The following is a 17815-nucleotide window of genomic DNA, read 5'->3' on the forward strand; positions in this document are numbered from 1 at the left end:
GAAAGATATATGCTCTGTTAATGCTGCTTTTGTTTTTTAAATACATGCTAGTAGTCTAAAAAAAAAAAAAAATTCTGTTTGTTAGAGCCACTCACTTGTGGTATTGCTATTACAGCAGCACTAGACAGCTAAGACAAGGTTGTTGGAGATGGTGTGGTACAGTGGGGAGAAGACAGATTTGGACCTAGAACCAAATCCCTGTTTTGCCACTTATTAGCTATATGACCTTGGTCTGATTAAGATTATCTCAAACACAGAATCAAGGTTTTTCTTTCCTACTCTGCTGGGTTGTTGAAAGATGAGATAACGTATGACAAAGGCAGAGCATACAAGACCAGGCATGAAATAAACCAGTTGCTGTTGAGTCAATTCCAACTCATGGTGACTTTATGTGCATCACAGTAGAACTGTACTGCATAGGCTTTTCAACGGCTGAGTTTTTGGAAGAAGAGCACCAGGACTTTCTTCCGAGGCACCTCTGGATGGACTCAAACCAACCTTTTAATTAGCAACTGAGCAAGTTAACTGTTTGCACCAACCAGGGACTCCAGGCATGAAATACTTTCCTAGTAAGTGGTAACATTCACTGTTCAGGTAAGATGTTCTCAGGAAAGGGGCTTTGATGTGTTTACCCATATGTCTCAACTGCCTGATTAGAGTCCCCAAAACTGCAGGCAGCAGAGGACTGACAACGCATGGCACTGGAGTGACAGGCAGAAGACAGAGATTGGCCTGCAACCACAGCACATCAGCTCCAGGAAACCCTGCTGTTTCCCTGACAACCAGGGGCCCTTTGCTATAAACGTGCAGATCTCCCCAGGAAATGGAAACCCAATCTCAGACCCTGGGGGCCTCACATTTACCTCTGAAGCCCCAGGGTATGGCCAGGAGCCAACTCTGGGTTTCCCCAGGCCTGGGGAGCAGTGGAGCAGAGGCTAAGGAAACCCCAAGGCAAGCAGTGAAACAGTGACTGAATGAGTTGCAGGAAGTCAGCTGACTCAGGGAGGGAGGGCTGAGGCCTGTCACCTGCTACCACCAGCCTCGAAGCATTTTCTTTTGGCCTTGTTGCTGGAAACTTCAGCTGCTGGCTGCAGCCCAGGCCTGTCTGGATTAGAGCCCCTTTCCAAGTAGAGAAAGCCTAGCATAGGGGCCTCCAAGGCTTTGGGGAAAACACTCTTGAGGTCTGAGAGCAGTTTCTGTGTGTGTTCAGATTAAGACTCAGGGGGCCAAGCTTCACCACCGATTCTAGCAGCCCCTCCCCTGAGAGAACAGGGAAACGCTGGTACTAACAGAGGCGCATTTACCCTGGCTTCAAGATAAAGAGCAACTCACACCACACTTTTGCAATAGGCTGAATACATGTTTTATATCCAGTGTTGATTTCAAGATCCCAGAAGAACCCTTAATGACCCACTATCCCAAACCCTTCATTTTCTGGACCAGCTAAAGGACTCCTAACAAAAAGTGACTTGCCAGAACAAACATAGCAGCCAACATTGCTTCCTGGTCCCAGGTCATTCCAAACCCCTCAGTTTTGGGCCCTGGGTATAGTAGGACATTAGGAAGAGGCCAAAGGAGAAGATCCAGGTTCTAGCTCTCAATGTGCCCCTTTGAAACCTTAGCCAAACCAGGTTCCTTCTCTGGGCCTCAGTTTCCCCATTTGTGAAATGGAGATAATGTCACTCCCTCTTTGTGAAAAGCCACATGGATGTGAGCATGGATGTGAGAGGCTATCATAGATTTCAACCAGGGATAGTCACAGCAAACTATAAGAACATTAGTCCTAGGTGCCCTGTCTTAGTTATCTAGGGCTGCTGTAACAGAAATACCACCATGGCTGGCTTTAACAAACAGAAGTTTAATTTCTCACAGTTTAGGAGGCTAGAAGTCTGAATTCAAGGTGCCAGCTGTAGGGGAAGGCTTTCTCTCTGTTGGCTCTGGAGGAAGCCAACAACAATCTTGTCTCTTTCAGCTTCTGTTCCTTAGTTCCTTGGTGACCTTTATGTGGCATGTGTCTTCCCCGCCATTTGTGCTTGCTTCTCTGTACCTGATCTGCTCTTTTTATATTTCAAAGATGACTGATTTTAAGACATATTCTACACTGACTGATATGGTCTCATTAACAAAGAAAGTCCTATTCCACAACGGGAAGAGGGGCTGAGGACTTACAACATATAGTTTTGGAGGACACAATTCAACCCATCATAACAAGAGTTCTCTCTCAGACCACAGGATTCCTCCCTACCACTCACTATGCACATTTCTCATCATCTTCTTGGTTGAAATGGCTGCTCAGAACTGGTAAGCATGGCCACCTCAGTCCTGCACCTTTGTCCTCTCAGGAATCCTGAATCTCTGCTGACCTGGTGCAGTGCAGTGATGCTTAGAATTGTCCTTCTATCCATGGTCTTTGTGACTCTCACCAAATGCCTGGGTGGGACTATGCAAATATAAGGTGCTCGTGACCCACCAAGGAGATGGGACAGCTTGCTAAGGATGTAAATAAGGTGCGTGGCACCCTTGTGGGGGTGGAACCATGCAAATAAGGTGTATGAAACCCTAATGTGGGGATTGGTAAATTCTGTCATCTCGCTTGGCTTGAAACAAGCCATCCCAGAAGCAGGAAGGAGGGAATCTCACTATTAAGAAAGAAGAACCTGGAGTAGAGGACATCCTTTGGACCCAAGTTTCCTGTGAACCTCTTTGATCCAGGAGACAGAGAATTGTGACACCAGAGATGGTGAGAGGCAGCAGCAGAGAAACTGTGGCAGCAGAGGCAGCAGAACCAAGAGACCAGCAAAAGACAGAGCGGTGGGCTTCCTGGCCTACAGAGCAAAAACAATGAGTGCCTTTGGGCAAGTGGCTTGCTGGTGGAGCGGGATGCTTCTGGGCATTTATCCATGCAGCTACGTTAGCTGGCCCATGCAGCAAGAAAGTGGAGTAGGGGCCTCTAGGCATTTATCAGCAGTGCTGAAAAATGCTTTGTAACACTTGCCCAAGCAGGGCAGGGGCCAGGCTGAGGAGCCAAGGGCCAGAGAAATCTTCCTTTGGGCACAAATGGAGACTGTTCTGATCATAGAACTATATCCCAAGAGTTCCTGATCCTGAATTATAACCTATTACTTCCCTAGTAAACCTCGTAATTGTGAGCATTGTCTGTGAATTCTGCATGGCCGTTGCAAGGGATTATCAAACCCAGCAAAGAAATAGAGGGTGCCATACGAGGGATGGCTGGTATAAGAATTGGTAAAAAGGTTAGAGGGTAGAGACACATCTGACCTCTGCCTCACAGGCATCAGCCTTGGGTTGTTGATGTTGATCTTGATCCATCTCCCCCCTTATGAAGTTATAGGAGAGCAAATGCTTCCTCTATGCCATTTTACACCTGGATACCCATGAAGGCTCATTGTATTGTGACTGATATTCCCAGAAACCTATTCAAGGGTAGCACTGCTTGAGGGGCCTTGTGCTTGCAGTGTGATGAATCAATTTTATATGGCTCTTCTAGTCATGGTCTTAGAACTCCCACCAAATGACGGGGTGGATTATGGTTGGGGATGGTAACTGACCATGAAATCAGATGTGCATGAACTGTTGAATGTAAACAAGTTTGCTATGTAAATTTGCAAGCACAATAAAAATTTAAATAATAATAAATAATAAAAATGAAAACAAAATGATTGGGTGGAACTATGCAAATAAGATGCTTATGGCTCACCAATGGGGCTGGACAGTTTGCTAAGAAGACAAATAAGATGCATGGCACCCTTGTGGAGGTGGGACCATGCAAATTGGCTGTATGAAAGCCAAAGGAGGGGATTGGTCCATTTTGCCACCTTGCTAGGCTTAAAATGGGCCACCCCAGAGGTGGAAAGCGGGGGGACGGGGACTTGACTACCACCAAGAAGAAGAGACAGGAACAGAGTGCAGACAGGAACGGAGTGCATGCTTTGGACCCAGGGTCTCTGTGCTGGAAACCTCCAAACCCAAGAGACAAAGAGCTGTAACACTGAAGAAGGCAAGAGCGGCAAAAAGTGGTGGCGAGAAATGGCAACAGCACAGATGGCAGACCCAGGAGACCAGCAGGAGACAGTGTGGTGGGCTCCCTGGCCCGTGGAGTGAAAAAGCTGAGTGTTTTGGGGCAGGAGGCTTGTTGGCAGAGTAAGGTGACTCCTAGCACTTGAGGGAACTAGGCTCATAGACCTACAGAGCAAGAAAGCTGAGTGCCTTTGGGCCAAGGCTTACTGGTGGAGTATGGCACTTATTGGTGGAGCTAAAGAGCTTTTTAACACTTGCTCTAACAGGGCAGAGACCAGGCCAGTCCAACAGAACTGGAGCCAAGGGCCAAGGGAAAGGCCTGCCTGTGGGCATAGTTGAGACATGCCCTGATCAAAGAACTATACTCTGAGTTGTATCTGATCCTGAACTGTAACCTATTACTTCCCTAATAAGCCCCATAATCGTGAGTAATGTCTGTGAATTCTGTGTGGCCACTGTAAGGAATTTTAAAACCCAGAAGACAAGTAGAGAGTACCATAGGAGGGATGGCTGATGTCAGAATTGGTAAAAAGATAGGAGAGAGGGATATGTCTGTTATTGTAAGAACAAATATAAATTTAAAATGAGAAGTTTTAACTCCTTCTGTTGAAAATAAGGGATGAGACTCCATTTCCCCCTTTCTTTTAACATTCACTTTAGAAAACTTGTCATTGTAAATTGTCTTTCTCTTTGAGCATTATTGGGAGCTCTAGTAGCATAGTGCCTAAGGCACTTGACTGCTAACCAGAAGGCTGGTGGTTCAAACCCACCAGCCACTCCTCAGAAGGAAGGCTGGACAATCTACTTCTGTAGTGATATGGCCTTGGAAATCCAAGGAGGGGTCGCTATGAGTCAGGTCCGACTCGACAGCACATAACAACAACAATAACAAATTGAACATTATTAAATTAAGGATGTGTCCCAAGGACCTGGAAGCCACTTCTTTTGAAATGTAGTCATCAATTAGGATCACATAGCTACCTCCCAATCTCCATGAAAAAGATTAGTATAATTTCAGGTGTCCTGCAATTGAGATACTAGAAAACTGCAATTTTATCTTCAGAATAGTAATATAATGGTTGTATCCACTTAGCTAAATGTTGTGCTGACTCATAAAGACCTTATATGACAGAGCAGAACTGCCCAATGGGGTTTCCTAGGGTGTGATCTTTACGGGTACAGATAACCACGTCTTTTCTCCCTAGGAGTGGCTGATGAGTTTGAACCTCCAACCTTTTGGTTAGTAGCCAAGAACTTAACTATTGTGCCACCAGGGCTCCTTTTAGTGAAATAAAGAGTAGGATATCTTTCTGTCTTTACAATCTCTAGCAGATTGCCTGTGAACCACACTCTGGTTTAATGTGAGAAACAATTTAATTCTCCTACAATCCAGATTTCTAGGGTCCATAGAGGTTGGAGTGACCCATCCAGAACACAGCCCTGAGATGTTCTTTTGAATCTCAACTTTGAGGAAAGTGGTTGCCTAAAGTCACCTTTAGGCCAAACAATAAACCAAAAATACCAAACCTACTGCCATCGAGTTGATTCTGACTCAAAATGACCCCCATTGGGATTCCAAGGCTGTAAATCTTTATGGAAGTAGGTTGCCTCATCTTCCTCCCTCAGAGCAATTGGTGGGTTTGAACTACTGACCTTCTGGTTAGCAGCCAAATGTCTTATTCACTATGCCACCAAAGTTGTAAATTAGTGAAGACTATTTTGCCTTAAGCATTGGGCTTTTCTGAAGAATTATCTATGTGGAGCCAGCTTCAAGAAAGCAGAAACTCCAAGTCAGACTAGGGTAAATTTGTTTTAGGGTAAATTGTTATTATAGAAACACTGTTCTGGCTCCTTTCCGCGGCAATGTTGTTAAGATGGGGTATGAGAATCTTTGGAAGTTCTTTTCTTTTGGGAGCATTTTTGAATTCCTAATTGAATTGCTACCCTGATCTGCAAACTGTATATTAAATAAATTTCTATCAATTTTTATTATTGGCTGTGATAGTTAAGCTGTGTGTCAACTTGGCTGGGCCCAGTTTTGAGTGGCTAGGCAGCAGGATGCAGTTACTCTTCATAATGAGACTGGTAATCAACTCCATGGTGGAATCTACAGTGAGCAGCTGAGCAGCTGCCTTGGGGATGGGGTCTGCTTCCAGTATATAAGCAGCAGCTTTGAGGACACTCTGAGCTTTTTGGCATGCTTGGACCCTGCATGTAGCCAAGTTTTCATTCAGCAGCCTGTCACGTTTCTTGCCAATCTTGGGACTGTCTCTGGACTTGAACAAGTGGCCTACCAGATTGTTTGGTAATCCTGGGACTGTGCCATTTTTGTTGTTGATCTTGGGTTTGTCAGCCTCAGCAGCCAGCAGCTGCCTGAGTGGAAAAGACGCCTCTAGCTCCAGACTGGAGCAAGAGACCAAGTGGAAGCCCAAGGCCAAGGGACCTTCACTCAACCCCTAGAGCTTGGCATTTTGAACTTATACTTCTAGCCTCTAAAACTGTAAGAGAATAAATCCCTGTGTATCAAAGCCATCCAACCATTTGTGGTACTTTTCTGTTAGAGAGGCACTAGAGAACCAAAACATTGGCCTAATACAATTTTTGTTTTAACAAATGTTTATTCAATAAGAAAACTATTTTCTTTCTCTTCTATTTTCTTTTCTGGGTTGAGAGTAGATTGCTCTTTAATTACATCTCCCCAACCTTATGTTGTTATTGTTGTTGTTATGTGCCCTCGAGACGGACCCGACTCATAGCAACCCCTCCTTGGGTTTCCGAGGCGGTATCACTATGGAAATAGATTGCCCAACCTTCCTTCTGAGGAGTGGCTGGTAGATTTGAACCGCCAGCCCTCTGGTTAGCAGTCAAGCGCCTTAGGCACTATGGTAACATTATATATATACACAAAATTAAAGATATTGATTAGAGGTTCAGAAGGAGCTCTGGTGGTATCATGGGTCAAGCATTCGGTTGCTAACCAAAAGGTCCACAGTTTGAACCCACCAACTGCTCCATAGTAGAAAGATGAGGCAGTCTACTTCTGTAAAGATTTATAGCCTTGGAAATCCTATGGGGGTCGCTATGAGTCGGAACCGACTGGATGGCAGTGGGTTGGTATTAGAGCTTCAGAGTGATAAAAGTACACAATCAAAAGAGTTTGAAGTCAATGGAAGGAGGCACAGGAAGGAGATGTGAGAAGGAGCATCCGACCGAACAGTAAGATCAGTGTAAGAAAAGGCATTTCTGTCCTCAAAAGGTGGCTGGAGCTCTGGAAGAACAGAGTGCACTTGTAGGGGAGAGTAGATGTTGAACGTGAAGGAAGGATATTTGAGAGAAATCAAGGAACAACTTGGAAGACCATGAAAAAAAAAATCACCCAGAACTCTGTGCCCTAGGGGCTATAACTTGAACCACAGTATGCCTTGGCTCACAAGTCTCTAATGGTTCCCTTCAATGCCAGCCCTCAGAGCTCAGCACTCAAAACGCTTGATTATCCTTCTTGATTCATAGGCCCTCACCTTGCTCCTCCTCACCCCCACCAAACCCTCCCCTCTAAACCATGAACGGTCATCCCTTCCATCAGCATTTTGTATCCAATCGTCTAAAGTAGCGCTCTTCAATTCTGGTTTCATCAAAAGCAGCAGGGCAGCTTTTTAAACTCACCAACGCATCAGGCCAAGTCCCCGGGATCTGATTCCACTGTTTTGGGTTGAGGCCTGGGTTTTGGTAATTTTTTGAAACTTGGCTAGGTGATTCTATTGTGCAGCTAAGATTGTTCTATGCTAGATTCAAATGCCACCCCTTCTAGTATGCTGGGAATGAGTTCTCCCTCCCATAAACCCCCAAAGGCTCTGGAATCACCTTCACAAGGTTGGCTTTGGCCATTATTGCTTCTGGCAACAAGGTATTACTGGAAAAAAAATCTGTATTTCAAAGGAAAACTGCAGGGTCTGAAAACACTGCTCCAAATTATTTGATTATTGTCTTTGTCTTTGAGCAATTTTATAGCACAGTAAGTAGAGGGCAGTGATAGTCAAGCAAAATAATTCTTAAGTGACATTCTGTCCTATCTGGTAGAATTCCAATTGACTTCTCTCCCCCTCTGGTGGAAAAACCAGTTTTACTGCATTTGCATATTCCTTTCACCATAAATGTGTAAGGCACTCTGGTGGCACAGTGGTTAAAGCATTTGGCTGCTAACCAAAAGGTCAATGGTTCAAAACCATGAGCTGCTTTGTGGGAGATAGATGAGCCAGTCTGCTTCCATAAAGATTTGCAGCCTTGAAAACCCTAGATGGCAGTTCTATTCTGTCCTACAGGATCGCAATGAGTTGAAATTGACACAATGGCAATGGGTTTGATTTTTGGTTTTATACCATCTGCCGGGTTTGGTCATTAGTTAAGTAGAATAAAATCTTTATTCATCCTTTCATTTCATACCTGTGTGAGTCAGGATTCTACCCTTTCTTGAAAAGTATCTCCTAAACAGTTTGTGTATGCTTCTTTCCTGCACCCTTTACCACAAGGCTTGGCTCCTAAGTATTGCTGGGTGGAATGCACTGAGTGGCCCCTTTGAAAAACCACAGAACAGCAGGAACCACCTAGCATAGTGGTTTTCGAACTGTGCTTTTTGGAGGAACCCAAGGGTTCCAGCACCATCCCACTCCCATCCCAATCACATCAAAACTCAGGTTATCTGTTTTCCATATCCAGGTTTCTCTTAAGAATTCCTTTGAATAATGGCTTCTGTGGCTAAATAATTTTTTAAAACCATGTTGTTGTGTTGTTATGTGCCATCGAGTTGCCCCGACTCATAGCGACCCCTCCTTGGGTTTCTGAGGCAGTATCACTATAGAAGTAGATTGCCCAACCTTCCTTCCAAGGAGTGGCTGGTGGGTTTGAACCGTTTTAAAACCATAACCCTCATTATATGACCAGGAGCAGAGATAACTTGAGAGGTTAGGTAACTTGCCCAATATCATCACAAGATCAGTAATTGAGCAGGGGCTCATTCCTCAAAAAGTATTTATTGGGTATCTGCTGTAAATTAGATCCAGTGATAAGAGAAGTAGATTAAAAACAACAGACAAGCCTCCTGCCCAGCCTAGTGCAGTAGTCTGAAATTTTTTTTTTTTTTTTTTAATCCTATACAAAGGAGCTCTGGTGGTGCGCAGATTTACAGCCTTGGAAACCCTATGGGCCAGTCCTACTCTGGCCTATAGGGCCGCTATGAGTCAGAATTGACTTGATGGCAGTGGGTTATATGCTATCAAAAAGCCTGGTGGCACAATGGTTAAGCTCTTCACCGCTAACACACACACACACACACACACACACACACACAAAAGGGCTGGGAGTTGGAACCCACCAGAAAAGAAATGGTGATCTGCTTGAGTAAAGATTACAGCCTAGGAAACCCTAGGGGACAGTTCTACTCTGTCACATGGGGTCACTATGAGTTGGAATTAACTTGATGGCACACAACAACAAAGAGCAACAAAAGGAAAAAATATTAGCACTCTTAGTGATAAACAAAATACACTTTACAAGCATGAGATTAAAAGCACATATAATAAAAAGCCTGCTTCTTCCTGTTCCCCAAAATCCATCTTTCACACCTCATGAAGGGAGCATGCTACTTTGGAGGCCCATGTCCCACAAAATCTGAATCTTTCCCTTTCTGCTTTCTTGGTGGCTTCTCTCCCAGCCCCCAGGAAGATACCCAGGAACAGCCCCATCACTATCCAGGAGCCTCAATGACAAAGCCATGGTAAATGCCGTCTCTGGCCCTGTGCCAGGGCACACCCCAGGGCTCATAGCACTCAGGTTTCTTAGAGAGCAGTATCTTTCCCTCTCTTGACCCAGAACCATTGATCCGAAGGGCAGACAAGGCCTCAGGATATCAGCTGGCTGCCCACGATTTGAACCAGACTAGGTTTGAATCCCAGCTCAGATCATTTTTGTAAGAATCAACAAAGTGCAGTGTAGTCGGAAGGGTACAGAGTCTGGAGCTAGGAGGTCTATGGAATAGCTGTGTGGCCTCAGGCAAGTACTTAACCTCTGTCTGTTACATATGTAAAGTGGGGATAAAAATAGTACCTACCTCTCAGTAGTGGTGAGAGTGAAGTAAATTAGGAAATGTCTAATGCATAATTCCTGGTTGGTGCAAGCTGTTAACACACTCAGCAGCTAACAGAAAGATTGGAGGTTTAAGTCTACCCAGACGCACCTCAGATAAAAGGCCTAGCCATCTACTACTTCCAAAAAAATCAGCCTTTAGAAACCCCATGGAACACAGTTCTACCCTGACACATGGAGGATTATTATGAGTCGGAGGGATTCAACATGAACAGGGCCTGGCACATAGGAAGCACTATGTATTATTACTATTTTGTGTTTCGGTTATTATTATTTTTTGCCTCTTGCCTTGAGCAAGTCACTAAAGTTCTGAGGGTTGGTGTTTACACATCTGCAAAACGGGTATAACAGTATGAAACACATTAAGGGTTTAGCAGGCCAGGCATGTTGTAAGGGCTCAATAAGCAATAGTGGTTGTTGTTTTACTGTTATTATTTGAGGAATACCAGGCCACGTGTGTTATAGATGAAAAACCTAGGGCTCTGGACGCCTGCCTTCTAAAGCATCACAATCTTTCTGAGATGACAACAGTAGCCCTTGCTTCTCTGTGCTCAACAGCTCATAAAAGGCACTTTCACACCCACCATCTCATAACCTCAGTACTAGACCAAAACTCACTGCCATCAAGTTGTTTCTGACTCACAGGACCCTGTGGTACAGAGAACTTCCCCATAAGGTTTCCAAGGCTGTCAATCTTTACAGAAGCAGACTGCCTCATCTTTCTCCCACGGAGAGGCTGGTGGGTTCGAACCCTGACCTTTTGGTTAGCAGCCCAATGCCTTAACCAGTATGCCACCAGAGCTCCCCAACCTCAGAGCAGTGAGTTTCATTCTCATCTCCATTTTATATATGGGGCCTCAGAGGCTCAAATAACCCATGGACCATCACTCCTCCGTAGCCGTAGCCGGTCTCTGTCGAGGCTTCTCTGCCCCAGGAGGAAAGGCTATGGAGTAAGGCTGGATTGCAAGCCAAGTATAAGCATAAACCTTACACACACTTCCTTGTCTCCACTGGCAGAGGTTAAGGGGGCACACTCAGGAATCACAGTAGAGACCACATCCTGTGCTTTGTCCCCACCCAGGAAGTATCTCAGAGAGTCTGGGTGTGGTGGGGCTGGTGACCCAGGGGGGCTCCCCAGAAATCCCAGAGTGGTACAGAAAGAAAAGCCATCCAGATTCAAACCATTTTATCAGCTGGGTGCTCTAAGCACATCTTTTACCCCTTTACAGAGGAAGAAACTCAGACCCAGGGGGGGCAGAAGGTGCCCGCAGGGCTCTTAGCTGGCGGGTGGCACAGCAAAGGCTGGGACTCAGCTGGAGCCAGGCAGCCCAGGGCTTCCTCTGGGTGCTGCAGTGTAGATGTTCCACACATTGGCAGCTGCCCAGAACTGCAGAGCCTCCTCCACCCCCTCTCAAGAAGCAGCCCAAGAGACCAGGCCCTGGACTTCCCCACAGCAGCCCCTTCCCCTGCACACTCCCATCTACATTCTGCCCCAGTAACAGCTGTGGCCCTTCCCCAGAAACTGCAAATATTTCCCGTATCTCAGCAGCTGGAGCCTTAGGAACAAAGGGTAGAAGGCAAAGGAAGATGGTGAGTGACTATCACAGCTGCAGTGGGGACCAGAGGCTTCTGCCTCTCTCCCAGCCTCACCCAACTCCCAGGATCCTAAATCTTAGAACAGTTGGATTCTGGAATGCCAGCACTAGTGGAGGCAGCCAGCTCAAGCTGACTTTGCTACAGAAGGATAACAAAGGCCAGGAGAGAGAAGGGGTTTGCTCAAGGATCTCCAGCACCTCTGGGACGGTAACCCGCTCTCCTGACCTCCAGGCCAGTGCCCTCTACATGACTAAGGGCCTGCCAGATGGAAGGGCAGGGTTCATGGGGCTGAAGGCTGGGGTGGGGGTGGGGGCAATCCTTTACCTGGCAGGGCTAGGCAAGCCAGGATACTGTCAGGGTCAGCAGGGCCTGCAATTTAATGTGTGTGTGTTGGGAGTGAGGGGAGCAGTGGATGGAAAAGAGCAGACTCTTGGGGTATCCAGAGTCTATTCACAAACCCCAGAGCCATATGTCCAAATTTGGAATTGTCAGGGAAGACTCATCAGGGTTTAGAGAAAGGAAAGGGAGGGAGGAAGTAGTGTCTAGACTAGTCCTCCCAAAAGACCCCTGCTCTTCTCCCTGCAGGACTTACAAGGATTGGGCCAGGCTCTCCAAACCTGTCACTGAGGCTTCCCAAACTTGCCATTTTTCCTTCCTGGTGACAAATAAATCAATTCTCACAGACAATGTTTCCTCTGAGAGGGTCTAGGTTTATCAGCTCCAGACTGGGGAGGAGGAAACTGAGGCTCAGACAGGGTAAGGGATCGGCTCAAGGACACACTGCAAGTTGTTTGGGAAGCTGAGATTCCCAGTCAGGAGATTTCACTCCCATGCTAGTACTTTGAGATTCATCTGAAGCCCCCAAGCTTTGGATAGGCCTAAAATGTGCTAGGGGGAGTTGGAAGAAGGATAGGGTCTCTGCTTCACCACAAGGCCTGGCTGGGAGATTCCTTCTTAGGTGAGCAGTAGTCCGAAGGGGGCTGGAGGATCCATGAGGCCCTGAAGTGTGGCCAGCTGACCCTTCATCACTCTGCACAGAGACACCTTCAGCCCCCAAAAACACACAGCCGTTATATTTATAGCCCTGAGGGTCCGATCCTTCATGCCCTCAGTCTTTGTCTTCTGCCACAGCCTTCCTTACGGAGCCTTAGACTCCGTCCAGGTGTTTCCCACCCCGGGTCTTCTAAGTCTCTTCAACCCCCAATCAAGGTCAGCAGCCCGCCCTGCCCCCGCCCCTCGACCACACCCTCTGCAGAGCCAGCCACCTCCCCTCCCCTCCTTTTTACAGCCCTCCCTTCTTCCCTCGTTCTCTCCTTCTCTCCCCTCCCCCAGCCAGGGCGACGTCCGCCCCCGCTTTTCCATCTCCGGCGCACTGCACTGCCCCAGCCACACCCAGCCCACGACCCTCTCGGGTTTCCGCGTCATGCGTGCTTCTGCCCGCAGTCCCCCAGCTGTCGGCGCCCCACCCTGGACTGGGCGTTTATGGCTCGCCGCTGCGTTCCAGCAGCTACTAAGAGGGGACCCCCGCGATCTACTCCCCTCCCCGGCCTCAACCCACTTACCGCCCGTCGGAAACCTCTTCTCGAGGACTGGCAGACGGGCAGATAGATGGTCACACTGACGCGGAGCTCGCTGGGTCGCAGCCCGTTAGCCCAGCAGCAGCAGCCGCAACGCAGGGGCGGACTGAGGTGCCTGGGGACACGTGGCGCGCAGTGGCCAATCGGACTCGCCACGCCTCCGCCTCCTCCCTCACCTCCCAAATTCGTTCGCTCTTGGAGTCTTAGAATGTCACCAGTCGGAGGGTCCCTGCGGAGAGAACGTCCTTCAGTTCTCAGGCCCGGGACCGGAAGCCTAGAGAGGATAGGGGGATTCGACCAAGGTCACGCGGCCATTCAGGGCTGGAAGCTCGGACTTCTGACTCCAGATTCTGGACACTTTCCCCAAAATTCCTACAACTCGCCAAAGCCTTGTTACAAAATAGAGAATTGAGGCTTCCCATGGGTCAAACACTTTATCTGCCTAATCAGATTCCATCCCTCAATAGCCTTATCAGGTCGGTGACATTATTTACCTACTTTCCGGAGCAGAGTCCAGAGATGTCCAGTTTCTTGACCAACGTCACACAGTCTGTGCGGGAGCTGGGTCTGAACCTGGTCCAGGTGATTCCAGAAGGGGGAGACAGATAAGGAGCCCAGAAATTGCAATCCAGGGCTGTTGGGAAAATGCTATAGCATTGTTGTTGTTATGTGCCATCGAGTCAGACCCGACTCATAGTGACCCCTCTTTGAATTGCCGAGGCCGTATCACTACGGAAGTAGATTGCCCCATCTTCTGAGGAGTGGCTGGTGGGTTTGAACCACCAGCCTTCTGGTTAGCAGTCACGTAAGTGCCTTAGGCACTATGCTACCAGAGCCCTACCATTAAAGTACATCAATTCTGTAGGAATCAAGAGAAAACTGAGAATCATTATTCTCAAGGGATTTGTAAAGACTCCCTGGAGGAGGTGACAGTATCTCCCATCTGCTCCTATCCCCACTTAGAAATTCTGCTTTGATGGAAAGGTGGTTTAACATTGGGCTGCCACTCAGCTGCCAAGTCTCCATGGGCAAGACTTAGCTACTGATTTTTCTCATCTGAAAAACAGAGATAATCAAAATTTCTTTGAAGGATTGTGCTTCCAATCTATCATTAGTTCAAAGACCTCTAAACTATTATCAAGGAGACTTTGTTGGAAAGTGTATCTTCCCATCCATTCATCCCCCTGATAAACATGTATTGAGCATCTGCTGCATACCAGATATTGAGCTGGGAGACTAAAGTGAGTAAGTGGGGTCCTGGCCTGGCATCATGGGCCTCGCACTCTCTCAGGAAAGACAGATAGTTACATAATAATTACAATGAAGACTAGAGTATTGTGATATGGAAATTATGCACATATCTATCAGTGGAGGCTTGTGTTTTGCTATGATGCTGACAGGTTTTAGCAGAGCTTTCAGACTAAGATTAGGAAGAAATACTTGGTGATCTGCTTTTGAAGATCAGCCAGTGAAAACTACGTGGTTCACAATGGGTCTATCCCATTGTGCATGGGGTCACCATGCATCAGAGCTGACTCAACTGTAGCTAACAACAATAATGATAGATAGGAGTCCATGGGTGGTGCAAATGGTTAATGGGCTTGGCTGTTAACCAAAAGATTGGAGGTTCAAATCCATCCAGAGGTGCCTCAGAAGAAAGGCCTGGCATCTGCTTCTGAAAGAGCCATTGAAACACCTGTGGAGCACAGTTCTACCCCAACAAATATGGGATCACCATGAGTGGGAGTCTACTTGATGGCAACTGGTTTGCTAGTTGATGATGGCCCTCAGCGGGCAGACCCAGCATAACCTAGACCTCCTGAAGAGAGTGATGTTTAGCTGTGACCAGAAAGAGGAGTGGGACCTAATGGGAGAAAAATAAGAAATTTAAATCATCATAAAATAAAATCTCCTGTCAGTGAAGCAACATCTTCAGAGATAGATTATGATGGGGCTGGACCCAGTGAGGATGGAGGTGAGGTCTTCTCAAGCATCAAGATGTTGTTGTTGTTGTTTGCTATCAAGTCGGACCTGACTCGTAGTGACCGCTCTTTGGATTTCCGAGGCAGTATCACTACAGAAGTAGATTGCCCAACCTTCCTTCCAAGGAGTGGCTGGTGGGTTTGAACCGCCAGCCTTCTGGTTAACAGTCAAGTGCCTTACGCACTATGCTATCAGAGCTCCTAAGCATCAAGATAGTAGCTGCCATTTATATAGCATTTCATGTAATCAAGTACTGTGGTAAGCACTTTATTTGCATTGTCACATTTAATCCTCACAATTCATTTAGTAGGTGCCAGGCACTGTGTTAAGAACTTCATGAGCAAGCAAAACAAAGATCTCTGCCCTCATGGAGCTTACACTATAGACAGACAATAAGCACAGTGAGTAAATACTAGAATTTACTAGTAAGTGACAAGCACTACGGGAAAAAAAAGAAAAGGCAGATGAAGAGCCTCACTGTGACAGCGAATATTGCAGTATTCTTTAGGGTGGTCTGCAATTGCCTCAGTACGGTGAGATTTGAATAGTAATGTGAAAAAGATGAGGAAGCTAGCACGGCCCAAAGCTGTGGGAAGAGTGTTCCAGGAGAGGAAACAACTGGAGCAAAAACCCCAGGGCAGGGGCAGTATAGTACTGCCAAGTTGGAGTGAAGTGAGTGAGGAGAGTAGCAGCAGAGACCAGAGTGTAAGGACTTTGGCCTTTGCTCAGTCATTTGGGAATCTGTTGCAGGGTGCTGAGCAAAGGAGGGACATGACATATTTTTTTCTCCTTTTGTTTTCATTGAGGTGAAATTCACATGACATAAAATTAACCATTTTAAAGTGAACAATTCAGTGACATTTAGTACATTGTTGTGCAGCCACAATTTCTGTCTAGTTCCAAACATTTTTACCCCTCTGTTATAGAGAAGGAGCTCTGGTGCATAGTGGTTAAAACATTTGGTTGCTAACCAAAAGGTGGGCAGTTTGAACCCACCAGCCGCTCTGAGGGAGGAAGATGAGGCAGTCGGCTTCTGTAAAGATTCATAGCCTTGGAAACCCTATGGGACAGTTCTATTCTGTTCTATAGGGTTGCTATGAAGTGGAATTGACTTGATGGCAGTGGGTTTTTGGTTTTCTGTTATGGATTGAATTGTGTTCTCCAAAAATATGTGTTATAATCTCTAAGCTTGTGATTATAATCCCATTTGGAAATGGGTTATCTTTGTTACATTAATGAAGCAGAATTAGTGTAGGGTGTATCTTGAGTCAATTTCTCTTTTTTTTCATCATTTTTAAATTGTGATTTGGGTGCAATTTTACAAAGCAGATACATGTTATACTCAACACTTCATACACATTTTGTTTCACAACTCTGATTACATTCCCCACAATACAACAGCTTTCATCCTGCCTCCTCCCTCTGGTTAGCCCTTCCCTGTGTCCTTCCTACCCATGCATTACTGCCTGTCCTGCTTTCTTCATTCTACAAATGCTGTCCTTCCAATCTCCCATGGTTGACTATTTTAGGGAGTGCATCTTCCTGCTGTAGTTGTTCAGTTTGTAGGCCTGTCTCTTGTTTGCCTGAGAGCTAAATCACAGAAATGAGTCCATTTCCAGGCCTGAAGGGTAACCTGGGACCATAGTTTCAGACGTTTCACCAGTCTGTATCTGACCAGTAATCCTGGTCTTTTACATGTTTTTATATTTTGCTCCACATTTTTCTCCTACTTTATCCTGTGAATCACCTTGTAATGTGGATGAACTTGGAGGACATTATGCTGAGTGAAATAGGTCAAGCACAGAAACAAATATTGTATGAGTCCATTATTATAAAAAGTCAAGGGAAGGTTTACACAAGGAAGGAGATTTTCTTTGTTGGTTACTAGGAATGGGAGGGAAATTGCTGACTAGTTAAGAAACACGTTGATTTGGGTCAACAGAAAGGCAATGTAAGTGTGTGACAAGCACAATATGACTAAGGAAAAGGAAGACACAGAGTGGTGCACAAGAGGTACAGATAACAAAGGTAAATACTATTACATACACAATACTGCATTATGAGTAACAACAAACACTAATCTAACAGTAGATACATAGGTAGACAGACAAGAAGATCAGGTATGGGTAAACAAATGAGAATATACCCAGGACCATACATAGGTTTGGCAGATGATATTCCTACATATGTATTTGTATGTGCTATAAACATGTACGTAAGCATTATAGAGCTAGCATGGAAGAAAGTTAGGATAACTTCTTAGCCACAACCAAGCACTGTGGGGGAATAAGTCACTGAGCTTGTAGGCTCAGGACAATGGTCACTAGGACATCAAGCTCAATTGGCACAACATAGTACACAGAATCATTGGTCTACATCTTACTTTGGTGAGTAACAACTAGAGTCTTGAAAGCTTGTAAGCACAATGCCATGAAACAAAATGTATATGAACTGGTGCATGGAAAATGAATTTGCTCTGTAAA

This window comes from Orycteropus afer, unplaced genomic scaffold (assembly GCF_000298275.1).
Source record: "Orycteropus afer afer isolate SDZICR_OR568_19922 unplaced genomic scaffold, OryAfe1.0 scaffold00110, whole genome shotgun sequence".
NCBI classification, from domain to species: Eukaryota; Metazoa; Chordata; class Mammalia; order Tubulidentata; family Orycteropodidae; genus Orycteropus; species Orycteropus afer.